Source organism: Symphalangus syndactylus, chromosome 7 (assembly GCF_028878055.3).
Source record: "Symphalangus syndactylus isolate Jambi chromosome 7, NHGRI_mSymSyn1-v2.1_pri, whole genome shotgun sequence".
NCBI classification, from domain to species: domain Eukaryota; kingdom Metazoa; phylum Chordata; class Mammalia; order Primates; family Hylobatidae; genus Symphalangus; species Symphalangus syndactylus.
In genome coordinates this window covers 16,311,662-16,326,915 of record NC_072429.2, presented here as the reverse complement: position 1 = coordinate 16,326,915, position 15,254 = coordinate 16,311,662, and the positions used below count along the sequence as shown (strand labels likewise).

Below are 15,254 nucleotides of genomic sequence, written 5' to 3'. Positions count from 1 at the left end.
GGGCAAGCCTCCATGCCCAAACATGGTCAAGTCTGAGCACACAGTCTGGAGACACAGACTCGGAGAGCAGGTACCCAGCCCTGAGGAGGGCAGCTGTTACCCAGGCCCTGCACCTCCATCTTCGCAGAGTCTCGTGGGAAACAGATTTCAAATGACAACAGACAGCAAGACTGAGAAACTACGAAAGATCAGCCTGGTATATTTGGAAATATTTCTTCTTCTCTCTGTGTCTGTGGGCTGGCAAATAGGAAATGATTCTCCTTTTGTTGGCATGAGGAAGGGTGGAGTTGAGCTGGAGGGGTTGGGCTTGTCACCAGTCCCTGGCATATCCATGCTGGAGCAGCTACAGCTCCCTGCCTTTGGCACTTACGTGGTGTGTGATCCTGAGCAAGTTATGGCACCTCTCTGGGCCTCAGTTTCCTTTTCTGTTTTTTGTTTTTCTCCCAAACTTATCGTTAAAGGACCTCAGTTTTCTCACTTGTGTTACTGGCATTTTTAAAACCTACTTTGCTTTAGGGTAGTGATGAGGGTTAGAGACAGTGGGGATTTATGGCGAGGGGAGAGAACCGACCTTTTAAGGATCAACCGAGCCGAAGCTGGGAGTAGTGAGAACTCCACAACTGCTTCCAACCAGGTCCAGGGACAGTCTGCTCACCAGGGGCCCTCCCAGAGACTGTGAAAGTACAGAGATTTGTTCCTAGCAATAAGACAAGTGAATGTCAGCATTTGCAGGCAAAAACAGGCTTTTAGATCTCTGTTTCTTCATCTGTAAAGTAGATGTGAGGACTGAAAATCAGCAACAAAGGGCAGGCGCGGTGGCCCACGCCCGTAATCCCAGCACTTTGGGATGCCAAGGTGGACAGATTGGTCAAGCCCAGGAGTTTGAGACCAACCTGGGCAACATGGCGAAACCCCATCTCTACTAAAAATACAAAAATTAGCAGGGCATGGTGGTGCATGTCTTGGGAGGCTGAGGCAGGAGAATCGCTTGAACCCAGGAGGCGGAGGTTGCAGTGAGTCAAGATTGCGCCATTGCACTCCAGCCTGAAAAACAGAGCGAGACCCCATCTCAAAATATATATATATATATATTTTTCAACGAAACAACAAAAACAATCCCAGATATTGGGGCCTTCCTAAGTATCAGGCATGATGCTAGAAGACAGCATATCTGCACCCTTCACTTGATCCAAAGATCAAAGAACCTGAAAACTGAGACTTGGAGGCTTGAAGTCACTGGTCCAGCCTTAGGGGCCAGAACTAGATTCAAAGCTGGCCCTTCCAGATGGCACAGCTCGGTCTGTCTCTGCTGACCCTGGGGCTGCTCTGAGACATTAAAAATCACCTCTGTCATACAGTAAGCTGCCACCTGAAGCTCTGGAGGTCACCTTGAGTTTCCTCAGCCCCCAGGGAGGTGGGTGCAGCCTGGCCTTCCCTGCTGAGCGAGCTCACCACCTCCCTCCCTCCTTCCTGCAGCAGGCGTGAAATGAAGGCGGCCACTCAGGCCTCCCTGACACACTCTCCACCCCTTCTCCACCCCTTTCCTAATTGAATCTTATTAACAGGAGACTACATTGTCTGTTTAATGGGCACCAGAGCACCAGAGGGTCTAACGCCAGCTTCAGACCTTGCAGGCAGATTGACAGAGGGATGTAGTATCTGGAATTCAGCCTCAGAAGGGCAATTTTCCGAGGATGATTCTCTGTCCCTTCAGAAGCAGGAAAAGTCCTCCTGGGGCTAATCCAGAAATGCCAGGCCCCCCTCCTGCTTCCCTGGGGGAGAGATACACAGTGCAACAGGCTGCCATTTATGAATATAACCAAAGGGCTCCTTGCTCGTAATACTCTAAATAAGTTATTAAGGGCTACATATTATTTGGAATTTATAAACAAACTTTGGCATTCTTCCCAAGGGAAGGTGGGAACAAACAGGGAAGGGGGGCTGTGGGGTCTTCTGCTGCCCCTAAATGAGCCACAGCCAAAAGGCATGGACAAGCCTTGTCCTCGAGGGTTTGCGGGTGAAAACCCAGGTCCTTTGCTGGCTGCAGGGTTGTATGTGACAGATGGCTACAGATGGAGGGAAAGAAAATAACAATGCTGCAACAATAAATATTGACGGTTTGCATTAGTACGGGGTGTCAGAGATCACAAAATATCTTCTCTGACTCTTCCAACAGCTTCTTAAGGTACTAGCACAATAGGCTCACGATAGACCACTGAGGTAGAGATTTTTCTACCCATTTGATAGAGGGAGTAACTGAGGCTCAGAGAGGTGAAATAAATTGTCCAAGGCAAGTTACTTTGCCTCTCTAAGCTTCCGTCTGTCTGTCTCTAAAATAGAGATAATTATAGCTAGACCCCCAGTATTTTTGAGGAATGAGAGATCACCTAAGCTACCTGACACATAGTACGGAGATTGTCCTTTCCAAAGATGGTCACACCGAAGTACTTCCCATTCCATGTGCCCTTTTCACAGTGTGGCATCAACACTCCACCATCAAGAGGGGCATGTATGTCTCTTCCCCTTCACCCTGGGTGGAGCTTTTAAGGGCCTCAACAGTAGAATATGGTAGAAGGACACAGCACGATGTTCAAGGCTAAGTCATAGACAGGGGGCTCAAGTTCCCCCCACATGCTCTCAGGACATGTACCTGGGAACCAGCCACCATGTTGTAGGAAGCCGAGGCCCCGTGCTCCAGCTGACAGCCTCAGCTCAGATCTCAGCCAACAGCTAGCATCTCTCACCGGGCATGGGAGAGAACACGCCTGCAGACTGTTCCAGCCCCCAGCCTTCCAGCCTCCCAGCTGAGGCCTCAGAGAATGTGGAGCAGAGACAGCCCACCTGCTCTGTGCTCTCTCTGAATTCCAGAGCCACAAAATCCATGGGAAGAAAAAAACTAATATTTCATGCCCATGCATTTTGGGGTAATTTGTTATGCAGTCATAATAACTGGAACACACTTGCAAGTGATTTCACAGGGGGACTGTTACTGTTGCTGGTGATGGTGGTAGGATTAAACCAGTGGGAATTAAAACACCTGAGATTGCTATATGGAGTGTTACAGGAGAGCTTAGAAATGCTTTATCTAGGTTGGGCATGGTAGCTCATGCCTGTAATCCCAGCACTTTTCGAGACCAAGGCAGGCAGTTCATTTGAGGCCTGGCCAACATGGCAAAACCCCATTTCTACTAAAAATACAAAAATTAGCTGGGCATGGTGGCAGGTGCCTGTAATCCCAGCTGCTCTGGGAAACCAAGGTGTGAAAATCATTTGAACCCAGGAGGCGGAGGTTGCCGTGAGCTGAGATTAAGCCACTGCACTCCTGCCTGGGTGACAGCGTGAGACTCCGTCTAAAAAAAAAAAAAGTGCTTTATCTACTCCTAGGTCACACACTATGGCACAAATGGAGTAGAAGGGCAGTGATATGGGAGGGTATTTTTGTTTATGAAGCACCTACTATGTACCAGGGAATGACCACATAGATATGCAATACATATACATAGGCATACACATGGACATTCCTCTCCACAATCCCCCACAAAAGGCCTTGTTCTTTCTGTAAAAGCACAAGGCAAAGTGATTTTCCCAAGGTCACGCCCCTAGCATGTGATGTGATGGAGCCTGGAGTGCACCTGGGCCCACTGACTCCGCAGCCTGTCCCTGCCCCTCTGTCACCCCATGACTCCCTTGGGAGCAGTTTTCAAGAGACTCCAGGTTTCTTCACAATGTCTGCTTCTGCTGCTTTCCAGATGCCCTCAGCTCAGTCTGTACCCCTCTCTGGATTATGCACCTGCTTGTTTATTTAAGTCCTTCTGAATCAATATCTCCTCTCTGCCAACACTTGGGATAATAAGTCCCATAAATCAAATTGGCAACTGGGTCTTGAACCCCTGTGTGTGTGCCTCTCTGAGTGCTGCAGGAATGGGTGTTAGTGGCGCTCAGTCCTGGCGAAGCTGTGCGTTCACAGACATCTCAGCACTTGCTATGCAGAAGTTCTGGATACATCACTGTGCGACTCAGACACTGCCCCTTCCCTGCGGAAAAGCGATGCCAGATTTCTTAAACTGCAAAAATGCAGAACAGAAAGTGAAAGATGTATTTTAAATGAGAGACAGTAAAAAAAGACAGAGAAAATAACAGTGGGAGATTTTTTAGTAGAGTTGAGATGACAAAGTATAACAACAGCAAAAGTAAATGCCAATATTAGAATTAAATGGCCACAAGACAAGACATGACAAAAAACATGGTAAGTTTGTTCCCTGCTGTGTGGGGTGATACTCACTCTTTTCTCCTCTGACTCTTTTCACCATATTTTCCTTTGGCCTAATTTTTCTTACTTTATTCTGCCATGCTGTTAACGTAAGCACCTTGAAAATCCTCTTTGAGACAAAGCGGAGCATAAATAAATAAACAGCCCTGCTGTCTGTCTGTGTGGTAAAGTTGGTTTTTTAAAAAAAATGCTTTTTCCTTGGTGCAAATCATCCCGGCTCTGTGAGAAAGTTGCATGATGTGAAAGTGCAGGGAGAAAATGAGGCACAGTGTTAGCCTCACTGCTCAGAGAGAGTTGCTGTAAGAGTGGTGTGTGGCCTTTTCGACCCACATAAAGGAAGCAGGTGCCCTCTCCTCCCATGGCACATGTCTCCGCTGTCCTTGCCTCCTGGCCAGCTCTTACTCTTCCACAGGACTCCCTGCTAGGGCCTTCCCTCGCCCCCAGCCCCTTAGCCACTCTCTGTGCCTCCTGGGCCAGGTAGAAGCTCTGGCTCCGCATGCTGGGAGCATTGCATGCCTCTTCCGCAGAACACTTCCTCCTGCTGTAATTTAACATTTATTCATGTGCATCCTCCATTAACATGTCTCCCAACCCAAGGGTAAGCTCTCTAAAATCAGGGACTGGAACCGTTCTTATTCACTGTCACATCTCTAGTCCCCAGAGGAATAAACAGAGATCTTGCGGTTTTGTTGTCATCGTGCTTTGGTTTTTGGGAAAAAAACTCTCACTTTTTTATGTAACAGAATATTATAATCATTTTCCCATGCCATGAAACATTTTTCTTCCTTAAATTGATATATTATAGTTTCATAGTTGTACATAAAACATTTTTCTTTCTTGAATTTTAATTATAGATTCGGGGGCTACATGTGCAGGTTTGTTATGAGGGTGTAACGCATGATGCTGACGTTTGAGCTTCTATTGATCCCATCACCGAGAGAGTGAACATAGTACCCAACAGGAAGATTTTCAGCCTTTGCCCCACTCCCTCCCTCTTTTTGGAGTCCCCAGTGTCTATTATTCTCATCTTTATGTCTGTGTCTACCTGGGGATTAGCTCCCACTTAGAAGTGAGAACATGTGATATTTGGTTTTCTGTTTCCGCATTAATTTGCTTAGCATAATGGCCTCCAGCTTCATCCATCTTTCTGTAAAGGACATGATTTCATTCTTTTTTATGGCTGTGTAATATTCCAAGGTGTATACGTAGCACACTGTCTTTATCTAATCCACTGTTGATGGGCACCTAGTTGTTTCCACACCTTTGCTATTGTGAATAGTGCTGCAATAAATGTACAAGTGCAGATCTGTTTGTGGTAAAATACTTTATTTTCCTTTGTGTTTGCATCCAGTAGTGGGATTGCTGGGTCAAGTGATGGTTCTATTTTTAGTTATTTAAGAAATCTCCAAAGTGTTTTCCACAGGGGCTAAATTAATTTATATTTCCACCAACAGTGTAAAAGCATTCCCTTTTCTCTGCAGCTTTGCCAGCATCTGTTATTTTTTTACTTTTTAGTAATAGCCATTCTGACCGGTGTGAGATGGTATCTCATTGTGGTTTAATTTGCATTTCTCTGATGATTAGTGATGCTAAGCATTTCATAAAACATTTTTCTAGAAAGGCTATACAGCTTTTTATGTTATGGCTAACTTGGGATAGATTTCATCAAAGCCATGTTGTCAGATATTTAGGAAGGTGCTTGCTTCCTTGTGTGCTTGTTTGGGTTTAGTGGAAGGCAGAGTCCACCTTTGCTATCAGCAGACCTGTTTTATTCTCTACCCCTGAACCACACCCATGCCCAGATGTCATTTTTCATGGACAGGTAGAAGGGAGATTGTATCTGTAAGCACAAAGTTTGGGGACCAGAACAGATGGACAGAGATGGCAACATCATAGAAGTGGGAGATGGTGACGGGTTGGCAATTTCCTAACCCTGTCCCAGGCCTGATTTGAGCCTTAGTGAGTGAGAGAGAGCAAGACAGAGAAAGCTGTTGTTAGGGCTTGTGGGACTCAGAACACAAGCAATGCCACTTTGGGACCTACGAAGAGGATGTTTCCACTTCTGCTTAGCTGTGGCCTTGGGCAGTGGCCCTGATAGATAATGGCCATCATTATCAGCTAAAACAGCTGCAGCAAAGGTAGACTCCTGTATGAATCAGGGTCCCTAGGTGTGCTGGAGCTGGCTCACAATGGCACTGGGAGAGCATTTGCAAGCCAGGTGTTCAACCTTCAGGAGGTGAAAATCCACCACAGTGATGGGATTAGTTATACTGTGGAAATCTATGAACAATTCAAATCAGGGCTTTTGTCTTTTTGGACAGCTGGTTTGCCAGCACACCACTTTAGAGGATACACTTAAATTGGGAAACCTCGGGAGGTATTAGGAATGAAGGTGTGGACAGGTTATAACCACAGGGAATAGTGACCTAGGGCCTCGCAATGTTGGTTGAGGACTGAGGGAAGGGAGCTATGTCCAGGATCAGCAGGAGAACCTTCTTGAGAGGGGATGATCCCAGCCTGGGAAGACCCTCAGGGAAGGAGCTGGGGAATGGACTGCTGTCCTCACTCTCCTGGGATGTGTTGATGAAAAAGCCAAATTCTGTAAATTATTTGAAGAGATTTGTTCTGAGCCAAATGTGAGGACCATGACCTATGACAAAGCTTCAGAAGGTTCTGAGAACATGTGTCCATGGTGGTTGAATTACAGTTTGATTTTATAAATGTTAAGGAGACAGAAGTTACAGGCAGACTTCAATGAATACACATAAGATTTACATTGGTTCCGCCCAGAAAGGCAGAACATCTCAAATGGGGATGGATTCAAAGATTTCCTGGTGGATTCAAAGATTTCCTGAATAGCAATTGGTTGAAATAATTAAGTTTTGCCTAAAGAGTTGAAGTCAACAGAAAGAACCATGAAGGGGGGTTGTGGAAACCAAGGTTATTATTATGTAGTTGAAGCCTCCAGGTAGCAGGCTTCAGAAAGAATAAATGATAAATGTCTGTTATCAGACCTTAGAAGGTCTGATTAGACTCTTGGTTAAATCTCTCTGGGATGAGAAAGACTTGGAAAGGGAAGGGGATTCTCTGCAGAATGTAGATTTTCCCCAAAAATGACAGCTTTGCAGGGCTATTTCGAAATATGTCAAATAAATATAGTTTGGGGTAAAATACTTGTTTCTTCCAGAGCCTGCTATCTGTCATGTGATGCTATACTACAGTCAGGTTGGAATTTGGTATTTATTACTACAAACAGTCTGTTTGTCAGTCTTAAGACCTCTGTTTTAATGTTAATGCTGGTAAGTTGCGCCTGAATACCAAAGAGAGGAAGGTATTTTATTGTGAAGCATGTCCAACATCCCCTCCCCATTATGGCCTGAACTAGTTTTTCAGGTTTCTTTGAAATCCCCTTGGCCAAGAGGTGGGATCCATTCAGTCAATCAAGGGGCTTAGCATTCTATTTTTGGCTTACAGACCCTTCTCCAGACATCTGATCTCCTTTGGTTGAATCCAACTGGTAGACAAAGAGCTTGTTGCTGCAGTCCCAGTGATCAGCTTCCAGGGCAGAACCAGCTAGAGAGTGAGGAGGGGTCAGGAGGGGCTTACATAGATATCAGTCCATCTCCCTGTGTATGTGGCTTTGGGACAGGAAAACAAGGTAAGAGCAAAAAAAGAGGGCTTGAGCACATGGAGACTCCCTGCAAATCTCCCAGAAATATTTGTAGGGTCTGAAAGCTATGCAGGTAGGGACTCTAAACCAAAACATTTGTAAGTCAAATTTTATGTGGCTAATTTGGAGCCCCAGGCTGGTGAGAGCTCAGGAAACTCAGGTTCCATAAACAGTGCCTCATTGAATATTCTTTGCATAAAATAGGTTGATGAAAAGAGTCAAACTCTGTAAAATATTTGAAGATATTTATTCTGAGCCAAATATGAGTGACCAATGGCCCATGATGCAGCCCTCAGGAGACCTTGAGAATATGTGCCCAAGGTGATCAGGGCACAGCTTGGTTTTATACATTTTTGGGAGCCATCAATCAAATACATTTAAGAGATGCATTGGTTCAGTCCAGAAAGGTGGGATAACTTGAAGAAGGGGCTGCCAGGTTATAGGTAGATTTAAACACTTTCTGATTGGCAATTGGTTGAAAGTGTTATAATCTATAGAAAGGGATGCTGGGGTTATAATAAGAGGTTGTGGAGACTGAAGTTTTATGATGCAGATGAAGCCTCCAGGAAGCAGGCTTCAGAGAGAATAGATTGTAGATGTTTCTTATCAGACTTAAGGTTTCTGTTGACGTTAAATGCTGGTCAGCTTTTCCTGAAATCCAAAAAGGAGGAGGGCATAATGAGGCATGTCTGGACCCCTCTTTCCATCATGACCTGAACCAGTTTTTCAGGTTAATTTTGGAATGCCCTGGTGAGAGAAGGGATCCATTCAGATGGTTGGGAGGACGTTAAAATTTTATTTTTGGTTTATGAATGTTTGCACACTTTTTGTTATTTCCCTAGAATAAAGACTGGACCTCCAAGCCAAAATTCTAGGGCAAAAGATTTCTACATTTTTAAGATTTTGGAATATATTGCACACCTTTTACCAGAATACCGATATCAATTTTTGTACTCACAGCTGGTAGAGGAGACTGGTTAATTTCACACATAATCGGCCGGGCGCAGTGGCTCACGCTTGTAATCCCAGCACTTTGGGAGGGCGAGGCGGGTGGATCACGAGGTCAGGAGATCGAGACCACGGTGAAACCCCGTCTCTACTAAAAATACAAAAAAATTAGCCGGGCGTGGTGGTGGGCGCCTGTAGTCCCAGCTACTCGGAGAGGCTGAGGCAGGAGAATGGTGTGAACCCGGGAGGCGGAGCTTGCAGTGAGCCGAGATTGTGCCACTGCACTCCAGCCTGGGCGACAGAGCGAGACTCCGTCTCAAAAAAAAAAAAAAAATTTTTCACACATAATCACCAATTCTTAACACTTTTAAATTTGGAAATATGTGTCTTTTGGCTAGGTGAAAACTCTTTCATCTGTTTTTAAATTTGCTTTCTTTAAATTACTAGCAAGATTGTACAGTCCTTTATATGTTCATTGGAAGTGAAATATTTTATTTGTCCCAAATCGTGATCAGGAATAAATAAGAAGCCCCTGTTTTAGACCATTCTAACTGTCCTTTTTCTCTGGAAAGATTCAGAGGCCCCATCTTCAACAGCCTCTCTAAGTGGTTCAGGTCAGGACTGGTTCCAGGGGCTGAATGCTCCACCCCAATCCCTCCCAGCCTCTCAGTACGGGCAGGGGGTTTTGAGGTTATAAACAGGTTATTCTGTAAACTTTCTTTGCTGAGCCATAGAATGTCAGTCCTCTAAGGGCTCTTAGAGGTCATCTAGGCTTGTTGCTGGAAAAGAGGGTCCTGATCTAGACCGCTAGAGTGGATTCTTGGGTCTCATGCAGGAAATAATTCAAGGAGAGTCACAGAGCACAGTGAAAGAAGCAAGTTTATTGGAAACTACTTTGTTACAGCGTAGGGCACCCTCAGCAGGAGGAGGAGCACGCCATCCTTTGTTAGTGTCTCTATTTATAAGAAATTAGAAGGAGCTATAATTAAACTTGGAATGTGTAGATGTGCTCACCAAAGGTAAGAGCTATTGGTGCTGTCAATGACCATGAATCTTTTAACCTAAGGCTGCTAACTGATGTTATCTTTAAGTAAAATGTGCTATACTCTTAAGATATTTGGATATTGTACAGGGTTGGTGGGAGATGTTTGGTATAGCCATAAATATTACATAATTATAAGTGGTGGTCAGCTTAGAATTTGGTTATTTTCAGACCATTAGCATTAACCTTAAACACGCTTTGTGAATGCCTGGCTGCTCACTTCAATATGGGGTCACTCTAATCACACTTTATTAAACCAGAGGCCTGGTAAACAGGGGTTTCTATAACAGACCTACACGATCACTTTGTCCTTGAGTAATGTTTTCTATTTACAAACTAATAGAGGTAAGTCATAGAGAATTTGATAATACAGAAAAGTAAAAAAGGGAGAAAATAAAAATCAATCAAGATTCAATGTCCTGAGGAAACCACAGTCAAAATGTTTGTGGATTATGTTCTAAATATTGATATAAATGCTTTCTAAAAACAAACTTAGGAATATACTATACAATTTAAAATATGTTCTTATTTTAAATAGAAACACTTTCCCCATTGATGTAATATTGTTTTTCAAAATATTTCTTCATGGCCTTATAATAGTCCATCATATAGATATGTCATAAAATGTTTTACTATTTTCCTATTCTGAGACATTTAAGCTATTTTCCAGGTTTTGCTATTATAAACTACTCTCCAGTGATGATCTGTTCATGTCGCCTTTGCTCACCTCTCTGATTATTTCCTTCCAACGGGTTCCTAAAAGCATGAATCAGAGCCAAAGAATATTAGCCATTAAAGGCTTCTGCCTCTTCTCTTCTTGTGGAAGCATAGGATCTGATAAAACACACACCTCTGTTCTGTTGGTGAGCCATGTGAGCTCAGACAGGTGCAGTGATTTGCCCAAAGCCACATAGCTTTGTTAGACCACGGACAGGAACTGAGGACTGTATCGACAGCCTCTCATGAGTGCCAGAACCCAGCCCAGGAGTCCATGCTTCCTGACTCGTATGCCATATTCTTGCCTTATTCCTTGTATTAGTCCGTTTTCACACGCTATAAAGATACTACCCAAGACTGGGTAATTTATAAGCACCAGAGGTTTAATTGACTCACAGTTCTGCATGGCTAGGGAGGCCTCAGGAAACTTATGATCATGGAGGAAGGAGAAGAGGAAGCAGGCGCCTCTTCACAAGGTGGCAGGAAAAAGAGAGAGAAGCCCAGGGGAAATTACCATTTATAAGACCATCAGATCTCATGAGAAGTCCCTCACTATCATGAGAACAGCATGGGGGAACTGCCCCCATGATCCAATCACCCCCCCGCCCACCAGGTCCCTCCCTCAACACCTGGGTATTACAATTCAAGATGAGATTTGGGTGGGGACACAGAGCCTAGCCATATCATTCCTCTCTGTAGAATATTTCTCCACCAGTGAGAACTCTCAATTACTCAACATGTTCCAAGAACTGTGCTGAGTACTTGAACTGCAGTATCTCATTTGATCCTGACCCTTTGAAGTGGTTACTGTGGTTATCTTAATTTTATAGATGGGGACACTGAGGTGGAAACACAGCGTTTCTTGTCCAAGATCGTGACGCTAGTACCTTAGAGCTGAAACCCCTATTCCTTCTTGTCTGAGCAGTGTGGTCCAAATAGAACTTTCTGTGATGGTGGAAATGTTCTATAACTTTAAGTCATTCGATACAGTAGCCACTAGCTACCTATGGCTGTTGAGCACTTAAATGTGAACAGTGTAAGTGGAGAACTAAATTTTTAAGTTTAATTAATGTAAATGGAAATAGCCACATGTAACTAGTGATATTGGATAGGTATCTCTGGAGCCTTAAGCTTCCCTGTTCCCTCCATCATAGCCTGTCGCAGGCAGCTCTGAAGAGGGCTCCCCTAGCATCCTTGGACCTCAGCCTAGGGTGGGACTCAGAATAGCCCTCCCGACACGCCTTGCTAATCCTGAGCCAGAGACTCTCTCTGAGCGGGGACCTTGTGCCTGAGGCAGATTCTTCAGCTGCCTACAGGGCTGGCAGTCCCAGGAGCTACTTCCTGTGGGCATTTAAAAAGACACACTGCAGAGAGAGGCTTTTTAATCCCCTTTTGTTACACATTAATGAAAATGTATGTCTGTAATCCATAAATAATAAGATTGCTCCTGCAAAGCTCAAGGTCTACATTTACACTCAGAGTGAATATTATTATGAACTTCACTGGAATCTTCTCTGGGAGTTACGAGGTAGATGAGAGCTGTGCCTTCTCTCAGCGGAGCACCGTCTCCCAGAAGACCCTGTCTCTAAGGAGGGAAGTGAAGGGGCATAAAAGGACGATTTTTTAAAAATCATCATTTAATCTGGGCACGGTGGCTCATGTCTATAATCCCAGCACTTTGGGAAGCCAAGACGAGAAGATCACTTGAGCCCAGGAGTTCTAGACCAGCCTTGGCAACATAGTGAGACCCCATCTCTACAATTTTTTTTAATGAGCCAGGCATGGTGGCGCATTCCTGTGGTCCCAGCTACCTGAGAGGCTGAGGTGGGAGGATGGCTTGAGCCCAGGAAGTCAAGGCTGCAGTAAGCCGTGATTTCGCCACTGCACTTTAGCTTGAGTGACGTTGAGACTCTGTCTAAAAAAAAAAAAAAATCCCTCATAATTTACTGGTGCCTTCCTCATGCCAGGCTCTGCACTAGGCCTGGCACATGCCTCACTATGGTACTTTCATAGAGCTGCTGTTACACAAATCACTACAAACTGGGTGGGTAGTTTAAAGCAACAGAAATGTATTTCCTCACAGCTCTGGAGGCCAGAAGTTCAAAATCAAGCTGTCAGCAGGCCCGTGCTCCCTCCAGAGGCTCTAAGGGAAGAATCCTTCCTTGCCTCTTCCAGCTTCTGGTAGTGGCAGGCATTCCTTGGCTTGTGGCTGCAGCACTCCAGGCTCTGCCTCTGTCTTCATGTTTCCTTCTCCTGCTCTGTCAGTGGCTTCTTCTCTCCTGTCTCTCATAAAGATACTTACTGTTGGATTTAGGGCCCACCCAGGTAATCGAAGAAGATCTCAAGATCCTTTGTTTAATAATGTCTACAAAGACTCTTTTTTGCCTAATAAGATCATATTCAAGGTACCAGAAATTTGGACATGGACATATCTTTTGTGGGGGCACCATCCAAGTCATTATACTCATTTTATTCAGTCTATATAACAACTCTGAGAGGGAGGTGAATTAGCCATGATGGACTAACTGCTGCAACCACCCCAAGGTTTTAATGGTATTACACAATAACAGTGCATTTCTCACTCGTGGGAAGTCCAATACGGATGTTCCTGCTTGGAAGGCTCTCCTCTAGGTGGTTGCTGGGGGAGCCAGGCTCCTTCCATCTGTGGCTGCACCATCCTGTGGCCTTGAGGTCACCCTGGAGTTATCAAGCAGGTAGACTGGGAGCAGGAGAGGCAGACAGAGCATATGAATCATTGAACATCTGATACACAGACACATTGGCCTGGAAGTTACATACATTACTGATCCTCACATCCCATTGGTGAGGACTAGTCATGTGGTCTGCCCAGCTGCAAGGGAGTCTGGGAAATGTAGCCCCTGATGGCTCAGTGGCTTCTCAGCATGAGTATCACACTCTTGGGACGGAGGTAGGGGGAAAGCACCACACCTTGTTGGTCAGCTGGCCACGGCTGCCACAGGGTCATTCATTTACTTACTCTTCATTCATGTAATTCATTATTTCACTCATTTTTCAGAAGAGAACTTTGAGGCTCAGGAAAGTTAGGTGATTTGACTGTCACAGATCATTTAAGTCACAGTTCAATTATTATTTATTAAGGGGTGCTGAATTAGGTGCCCCTCCTTCATGTAGGCGTGTTGCATCTTTGGATTTAACCCACTATATGATTTATCTATATGTGTGCCAGGAACATGATTGATAAGATTAATTTACCCCACCTCCCAAATTGTACTTTGGCTCTCAGTTCTCCTCCCTCTCTCATTTGTCCCTTTGGAGAATGGGTAGAGAGCGCTAGAGCTGGAAAGACAGGAGGCAGAGAGGTACCAGAGATAAGAGCCAGAAAGGGAGAGGGTGGCAGAAAGATAGAAAGAAACTCCACGTGGGCCAGATGTCCTAGAAAAGTTTTCCTAGTTTGACATGTAAGGGATTTTGGAGCAGATTCAGTTAGGAAAGATTCAAGAGTAAAGGAAAAATATGAGAAACATAACTGAGAATTATGAACATGATCCTCTTTTATGTGTTTATGGAAAAGCAGTGACTTTCCTCTGAATTTGTTTGAATTCCTTTTGTGTGCTAGACTCTACGTCTTGACTATGACCCCATACAGAGAGATGGGGCTGTGGGTAGCGTGACCACAGGTCCCCATCAGCCGTGGAAAGGCCCTGTTTATTCCTGTCATCTCCTTTTACTCTCAAATGTGTCCTAGTTTGAGTAAATGAAGTGGCCATCCTTACTTTGGAGGACAGTGGCTTTTGAGTGTATAGGTCTCCTTTCCAAGGCCAAGTGCTCCTCTGGGATGGAAGCCGTGGCCAGCTTATCTCTGAATGTCCAGGCATAGCTCAGGCCCTAATGCATAGCAGGTGCCCAAGAAATGAATGCAGAAGCCAGGAAGAACCGAGCTATAGTTTGAGTTCAGGCCTTTTCACTCCAAATGCCAGATTCCTCCTACTACGCCGGCTTTGTTTGAGGAGCTCTTTGAACACAGTGAAGCAATTAAAGAGTGACTCCTGGTGTGGAGCCACCTGCACTGCGTGCCGGAGGGATTCACAGAGGGGAGATGCATATTGTAGCAGAAAACAGCTCCTAAGCTTCCCACTTCAGAGCCTGTGGGGAACAAGCAGAGTGGGGCTGAGAACCACCCTCCAGAAACCACTGTCTTGGTCTTGCACTAGAGGACATGGCGTAAGTCTCCTCCTGCATCTCTCGTGGGCAGGAGGCAGGGGATTATAATGAGGTCCTAACTCTGAACACAGACATGCCAGAGAGGTTTGAATTAGAACTCTTCAGAGAGGAAAATTAAGTTTCAGGTTTTAGTTTTTAAAATGTGCATTTATTTTTCAGTGTAAATAGCTTAGGCACAGTCTTAAAAATTTGAAACTAATAAAAAATCATCTATAATTCTACCATTTAATAAATGTACTATGTGCATTTATAAATTTTTTTCCAAGATCTTTTTTCCCTTTGTACATGGTTTTTCTGTACATCGTTATCATCATAGATTGGTGTATTGGTTATCCATTGCTGTGTAACAAACCACCTCAAAATGTGGTGGCACCAAAGGCTCGTGATTCTGCTGAGTGGTTCTT

At 44.6% G+C, this 15,254-nt stretch overlaps 1 protein-coding gene and 1 long non-coding RNA gene across 3 annotated transcripts in view; both read left to right on the top strand.

Annotated features, from left to right (window-relative positions):
* KCNIP1 (potassium voltage-gated channel interacting protein 1) overlaps nt 1-15,254 on the top strand; it is a 388,899-nt gene that overhangs the window by 35,419 nt on the left and 338,226 nt on the right. The gene's annotated exons all lie outside the window — the stretch shown is intronic.
* LOC129486025 (uncharacterized) overlaps nt 85-15,254 on the top strand; it is a 36,627-nt gene continuing 21,457 nt past the window's right edge. Inside the window, exon 1 of the long non-coding RNA XR_008658827.2 lies at nt 85-196. This is a non-coding gene — a long non-coding RNA (uncharacterized lncRNA). The remainder of the gene's footprint in view (nt 197-15,254) is intronic.